Genomic DNA, 8,226 nt, shown 5'->3' with positions numbered 1-8,226 from the left:
GAAAATAAGGCCAAAAAAATAAAGCAAGGGCCGAGTTTGGGCTTACTTAAAATACTATAATATCATGTCAGGCCCAGTCTGGCCCATGAGCAGGTCTAAAGACTGTTAAATTTTGGGAATGAGAAAACAAACAGAGGGCTAAAAAGTAATTTCAATAAAAATCAAAACGAAAGTCATTACCAATCTTTTTGAGGGTGCGATTAGCAACCTAAAAATTTTGTCATCTTAATAAAATATTTAAAATGAGTTTAAAGTTTATCAAAAAAATATTTTACAGTTTACAAAAATCAGAGTCAAATCCGAAAGTTAGTTATACATAAGGAAGGATTAACACTCTTACAACCTCTGTCGAAGACTATATTAATTAATTGTATATTATCCTTAGATTTTGATAAAAAGGGTCTCACTTTAGTATTTACATAATAATTCATTTCTTTTACTTGTTTATTCCAAAAGCTAAATCCCTCTTCTTCTTTTTTTAAACAAATCACTTTTAATTCTTTTTTTTTAAAACAAAACAATTTATTTTTTGATTAAAATGAAAAAGTTTTAAGTATCTTTAACTTGTAACACATCTTTCACTTTTTTATATTTAGATAGAGTTTCAAAAATATCTTTAACTTATAAAGTTTCAAATTACCTTACAAAAACTAAGATAACACATTTCATAAATGATAGATATTAAAAGTCCTTATATATTTAGCTTAGATCTCAAAGGTTATATTTTATTTAAGATGTTATATTGTTCAAAAATATTAAAAAAAAAACTTCATTTAAAAAAAATATATGCATGAAATACATGAACATAATAATATATAATGAGTGCATGATAATTAAACATGAATGACAAAATATGAATGCATAATAATTTAAAAATGCATCTAACAATAAAGTAAAATAAAATGCAAATGCATAAATGGGGTCAAAGTTTGATTTTAGGGTTTGGGAAATTGGTTGGGGTTTTTAAGGTTTGGGATACTTTTAAGGTTTAAGTTAAGGTTTCGGGTTTAGTTTAGGGTTAGGGTTATTTGGGGTCTAGGTTAGGGTTTAGGGTTTAGGGTTTAGGGTTTGGTTTAGGGATTAAGGTTAGTTTGGGGTTTAGGCTAAAGGTCAGGGTTTGATTTAGGGTTTAAGGTTCTAGTATAGGGTTTAGATTTAGGGTTCAAGGTTTATATTTAGAGTTTAGGGTTACGGTTTAAGATTTAGGTTTTAAGGTTTAGGATTTAGGATTTGGATAATGGTTTAGGGTTTAAGATTTGAATGGTGGTTTATGATTTTAGGGTTTAGAGTTTAGATGATAGTTTAAGGTTTGGGATTTAAGATTCAGATGGTAGTTTGGGGTTTTATGAGAAATCTATATGAAAAAAATCAATAACGAGAATAACATTAGCAAAAATGTAAATATTGATGCATAAAAAATACATGACTATGGAACAAACTTATTACAAACTTAGGCATTTTTAAAACTATATTACAAACTAAATATGCATATAACAACATGATCAAAATAGATTAAACACTAAGATTTTAAAAATTTTAAAGATATGTTCCACTATTTTTTTTTTGTTTTAAAATTCATGCAAGTAATTATAAAACCATAAAAAAGTCCACTAATCTAACTTTTTTATTTCTTGAAAATTGATCAAACATATGGAAAACTTAAAGAATAAACCAAAAACACATGCAAACAAAAAAGAAACAAACAACATTTAGCCACCATTCAAGCTAGGAGGTTTGGTCAAAGCATAAGGGCTTGGCCGAATGCTCTATTTGGGCCTCACCATCATTTCAACACCATATTTGATTAGAATATGTATCAAACAACCATAATGCTATAATATAAATCACTTATATCACGAATGAAATTTTATCAAATATAAAGGTACTTATATCATGAATGAAATTTTATCAAACATGTAGTAAATTAACTAGTAAGGAAACCATGAAAACATACTTATCTAGCCAAACACCACACAAAACACTAAACTAACAAACATACATGCATTAAACATATGAAATAACATTTAAATTAGTCAAAAACATTATTAGTAACAAGAAAAATAATTAAGAAGGACCAAAAAAAGGTTCGATTATAGAGGATGGGTGTGTGGCCAAACCTTCTAATGGCTTTTAATGGTGGATTTTTTTTTATTGCTTGATTCTTTTGGTTTCAATCCAAACTATTGTTTAATTAAATGAAATCTTAATTCAAGCTTGGATTAAAAGAGACGAAAAACTATGGATTTTCTCAAGAAAAACAAAAAAAAGATTAAATGATATGAAAAATATGAACAATGTTATGGAATGTTAAGAAAATGTAAAAGAAATAAAGTAATAGAGATTATACCTCTCTTAAACTTGTTCAAAATTTTCTCTAGTTTTTTTCTTTTTTCCCTTATTTTCACACCATTTTTTTTAGCTTTTTCCCCTTCTTCTTACCCTAAAAGATGAATAAATATCTCATGCAAAATGCATGCAAGTCTTTAGATCCATTTTTCATATAATGGCTATCATTTCTCTCTTATTTATTTTGCAAGGAACCACATTTCACCTTTGAATTTAACCCCTTAAGATCATCCTATGACTTAAAATGTTTATAGCCAAAGATTACAATTTTAATGCTGTTGAGCTAAGAAAAATACCATTTTACCCCTTCATTGGAAAGTTTTTGCCTTTTATACAATTTTGTTGGAGCATCATGATCCTTTTTTATTTTTGTGATTTTAAAACACCAAAAATCCTAAAATAATATGAAATTATGATCTAAAGTTTTTACTAAAAACTTACCTTAGGAATGTCAAATTACAAAATTACCCTTAATGATATTTTAGTAATTTCACACCTTTTGAGGTGTGATTAAAGTTTTTAATGCATAAAAAATCATCAAATAATATAAAAGCATAATTTGGAGTATTTCGTAAAAAATCAACATCAAGAAGGTCAAATTACGAAAATATTCATGAGGATATTTTAGTAATTTTACACTTTTTGAGATGAGACCAAGGTTTTTAATGCACTAAAAATGATGAAATAATATAAAACCATGATCTGCAACATTTTGCAAAGGGTTAAATACATATTTGGCCCTTGAACTTTCAAATTTTGATTACATTGATATCTAAAGAATTTTTTTTCATTGGTACTTAAACTTTAATTCTGTAAGTTAATTTACCTTAAAAGTTAACTCTATTAGAAGAAACGCTGATGTGTTTTAATGGCCAATCAAATATGTCAACTGTCAACAAAATTTCACATCTTCAGCCCGATTTTTTTTCATGTCATGACATATTGGTCACATCAGATATCAACCTAAAACAAAAAAATAACAATTTTATTTTTTAATAGAGATAAAAAAATAATAAAAAGTTAGCTTATCTTAAAAGAAGAAAAAAATTATTACTTTAAGAAAAAAAAACTTAATGATTTTTTAGGGATTAAGTTTTAAGATTGACTATTTGTAATCATTTGAAACTGAGTGATTGGAGTGTGTTATTTAACGCAACCGATTCAAAAAGTTCCATTAGTTGGGGGTTTTGTGTTTAAGGCAAACAATTGGTCTTTAAAATTGGGGGTTTAGGATAATCGATTAGAAAATGCAATTGATAATCGATTGGAAGTTTGCATTTAGGGCAATCGATTTAAGGTTTAAAATTAAAGGTTTAGGGTAATCAATTTAAAAAGTGCAATCTATTTGTGGTTTTGTGTTTAGGGCAATTGATTTATGGTTTAAAATTGAGGGTTTAGATAACTGTTGTGTCCATTTCATCCAATATTATTTTTTTTTTCTTTTCTTTTTTTTTTCTAATTAGTTTTATAAAATCTTGGTGCATTAAATGCATTCTCCCTAAAGTCCACAATCTTAACCACTGCTAACCACCGGTAACCACCTGACACCCCTACCTAACTTAGCAGTATGAATTTCGACCATCAAAATTCCATAGTCCAATGGAAAATTTGATATTTGAATCCTAGAAAGCTTTATAAATAAAGCTCATTTCTTGCACAAAATGAAGGGATCATAGAAGGAAAAACTCCAGAATCAAGTAAAGAAAAAACTAGATTAAAAAAAAAAGGCTCTACCAAACTAAAAAAAAAAAAAAATTGTTGCCAAACCTTAAGAAAGACCAAAAAAGAACCAAACACCACAAAAAAACACAATCCCTAGAATGAGATCTCAGCACCAAAAACAAAAAAAAAAATTTACCAAAACTTTGGGCCTCAATCAGAGATTTAAATAACAGTCACGATCACGTTTTCGGTCGCGTCGCGTTTATCATGTTTTCTGATATATCGGAGATCATTGCAGTCACTGTGGTCATCGCGGTGGTGATTTTTTTTTTGCACAATTTATATAAAATGTAATAATTATAATTATAATTATAAAAACTCTTATTTAATGATTTTAAAAATAGTTTATGACACTATGTTTTTTATTTTTTAAAAAAATTATTCATAATTTTATTTAGATTATAAAAAGCATTCATATTTGATTTATTCACAAAAAAAAATTATTAAATTTCATATAAAAATTATAAATTAATATATAACACAATCAAAATATAATATTTAATTTTAATTAATTTTTGTCTAACTTATACAAAAAAATTTATCAAAAATTTTCATCTAAAATCTTTATATATATTATATTAAATTATTAATCCCTTAATTTTTTTTAATTATAAACCTTTAATCTCTCGAATTAGATTTTATCTAAAAAAATTTCAAAAATTAAAAATTTTCAAACTTATATTTTAATAAAATTTTCAAATCTATATTTTTTATTTTTTAGTTTTTAATCTTAGTAAAAGTAATAGATCATAAAATGCTAAATTTATTAAATAACTTAATCTTTTTGATACACTAATTGATATAAATTTTTTTGTCACAAATAACTTTCAATAATTATATAATAAATACAATCTTCAATAATTACACAAAAATAACAAGAATTAATCTAATATCAAAAAAATTGACAACAATAAAATATCAAAACAACAAAAAAAAAATTAAAATTCAGATACAAAATTATAAATTAATATATAACACAATCAAAATATAATATTTAATTTTAATTATTTTTCATCTAACTTATACAAAAAAATTTATCAAAATTTTTCATCTAAAATCTCTATATATATTATATTAAATTATTAATCTCTTATTTTTTTAATTATAAATTTTTAAAACCTCTAATTAAATTTTATCTAAAAAAATTTCAAAAATTAATTACAGAATTAAATAAAAAATTCAACTCCCACCCCCCAACACCCCACCACACCCAATCCCTCATCACGTGTTTACCTTAATGCCCCTAAAATGTTTAATTGTAGCAGGACAACAGAACCATCCAGAACCAGCTTCTGTTCATCTTCTTCGCGCGTCCAAAGCTTTGTTTTTCATAAATTTCTTTTTCTTTTTTTTTTCATATCTCATTTTCTCTCGTATCTTTTCATCATTATCACTTACCCAGTACACCTCGTTCGTCTCTCTCAAGTCTCAAACTCTCACAACAGATCATTTTACAAAAATTTTACAAAAAGAAGATAATTTAACTTTCTTTTCTTACCTTATTTGATCTTGAATGTTGATTGAAAACTTGATGCTAATTTGAATTTGGGTGTCGAAATGCTGGATGGTTGAAACTTGAAATTTTATTTTTTTCTCGAACTATTAAATCCGTGTAGGAAAACGAAATAGCAACAATAACGGTCCGTTATTGTCGCTATTCTCCGTTAAGTTGTTATTTATGACTATTACACTCTGTTTTTATTGTGAATGAATTTCACAATCGTATTTTATCCAATAGCGGTGGTGGGTGGTGACGCTATCGCTATTCCATTTTTAAACCGTTATTTGAATCATTGGCCTCAATCTAAGCTGTTTGAGGTCGTTTCTCATAAAACAGAGTTTGAATTTGAGTTTAGGAAGTCGATGGGAGTTATTTAATGGTTTTTTAAGATTTTTCGATCACCAACGACGGTGGTCGAAGATTGGTAGTAGCCACGATGACTCTAAAACGACAATCAACCAACCCCTGTGTTTTAATTTGAGAGAGAAAAAAAAAAGATTTTTTTCTAAGAGAAAAGGGGAAATGAAGTAAAAAAAATTTTTGGCTTTTAAATAAACTACCAAAAGCAAAAACGACACCATTTCAATAAAAATCAAGACGACGTCGTTTTGACCTTAGAAGGATCCGTTCATCAGCCTTGACCTGACTTAAGATCTGTGCACCTAACTCGGTGACCCGCTCATCCTTTAGCCTTTGACCGGTTCATTTGAACCTGAGTTAACCACCAAATTGCCAGAGAACCGCTGAACCGGTAGACTGAACCATTGAACCATCCTTTGACCAAATGTTAACCAAAGGTATTTTTTATATTTTTACCATAACCTTTTATCTTTTTATGTTTTTCTCAAAATTTTTTATATATTTTTATTATTTAATTTATGATTTTTTTGTTATTTTTATTTTATTTTTTATAAACTTTTGATAAAAAATAAAATAAATGATAGAAAGTATAGGTTTTTATAAAAAAAAAAAGAAAAAAACTTGCTTAAAAATAAATTTATAAAAAATCTTAATTTTCCCTTAGATATTTTTAAAATAAAAAAATGACATAATAAAGATTAAAATTTTAATGAACAAGAATAAAGAAATATAATAAAAAAACAATAATGAAAAAAATAAATAAAATATGATAAAATAGAAATAAAATCACAAGTGATGATTTTACTAAAAATATTTGCACAAAAGAATTTTCTAAAATATTCTACAAGTGTTAGAAATATTTTAAAATTATTTCAGTATAAAAAATAAAAAAATTTTATTAATAAAAAATTACAAGTTTTGATTTTCACATAAAAAAAATCTCTAAATATTCCAAAAGTGTTGGAAATATTTTAGAATTTTTTTCATAGCAATAATAATAATAATAATAATAATAATAATAATAATATTCACATCAAATAAATAGAAAAAAAAAACAAAATATAATAATAATAACAATATTTATAAGATTGCAAGTGGTGATTTTTTAAAAATATTTTCTTAAAAATTTGCCAAAAGTTATTGGTAAGATTTTTGAAAATCTTTTCAAAAAAAATAATAAAACATAAAATGTTTAAATTCTCAAAATAAATAAAATTTTACAAAAATGAAAGTCACGAGTGGTGAGTTTATCAAAACTTCTTAAATGAAAGATTTTTCTAAAATAGTTCGAAAGTGTCGAAAATATTTTGGGAGTTTAACCAATAAATTTTACTTCAATAATAAAATAAACAATCAATAAATATTACTAAGTAAATTAAAATTTTTGTCAATAATAAAATTAAGAGAGAATTACAAGTGGTGATTTTCCTTCAATTTTTTTTTAAAGCCATACCAAAAGTGTTGGTATAAGAAAATTATGATTTACTTAAAAATATATATATTAAAAATAAATCCAATTATGGAGTCTCTTTAAGGAAATAAATGATTTTTTTAAAATGTACTTGAGTAAAAAAATTTTAAGTTATACCAAAAGTGTCGAAAATAACTTAAAAAATTTTTAACAATTAAAATAAAAAATAAAAAAAGTAAAAGACTATTTACACAAGATCATTCTAGGACATCCTTAAGAGTATTCAAAATAAAACTCATTGTTTACTTAAAGAAACTATATTATTGGATTTATTAAATATTTTATGTTAAATAAACTAATTTATTCCTCTTTTATTTATTTACAAATAATTTCATACAAAAATATTTCTATTGTATTGGTTTATATTTTGGCTTTAGAGACAATCTGTGTGTTTACAATTTCTGTACTAAGCCCTAGCAAGGAACTGAAGTAGCACTTTTAATTTATTTCTTGTTTTTAGAATCTCCAAAATTTATCATCTCTATAATTTTTTAATATGGCTCAATTGGCTTTCTTTCTTATTCTACTAATCTCAATAAATTAAGAGGTAAGGTATAGTAATATTTATTATCAAGTTCAGCAATTTGACTTGAAATTTCAAAGTTAAACCTTAGATTATTGTCATAACTATCTTCATTATTTGAAAAACCTAAAAATAAGTAAAATTGGAAGTATATTGGCAAAGTGTTTTGACATGAAAGAAATGGAAAATGAAATTGAAAGAATAAATGAAAATGCATTTTTCCTAATTTTTCTATTAAAACGATAAAAAATAAATAACCCATATATAAAAGATCTTCCTAATGCCATTAGGCGCAATTAATTA

This window comes from Durio zibethinus, chromosome 26, assembly GCF_047325235.1.
Source record: "Durio zibethinus cultivar Kanyao isolate XHJ-2024 chromosome 26, ASM4732523v1, whole genome shotgun sequence".
Taxonomy (NCBI): domain Eukaryota; kingdom Viridiplantae; phylum Streptophyta; class Magnoliopsida; order Malvales; family Malvaceae; genus Durio; species Durio zibethinus.
Note: the sequence above shows the minus strand (reverse complement) of the source record.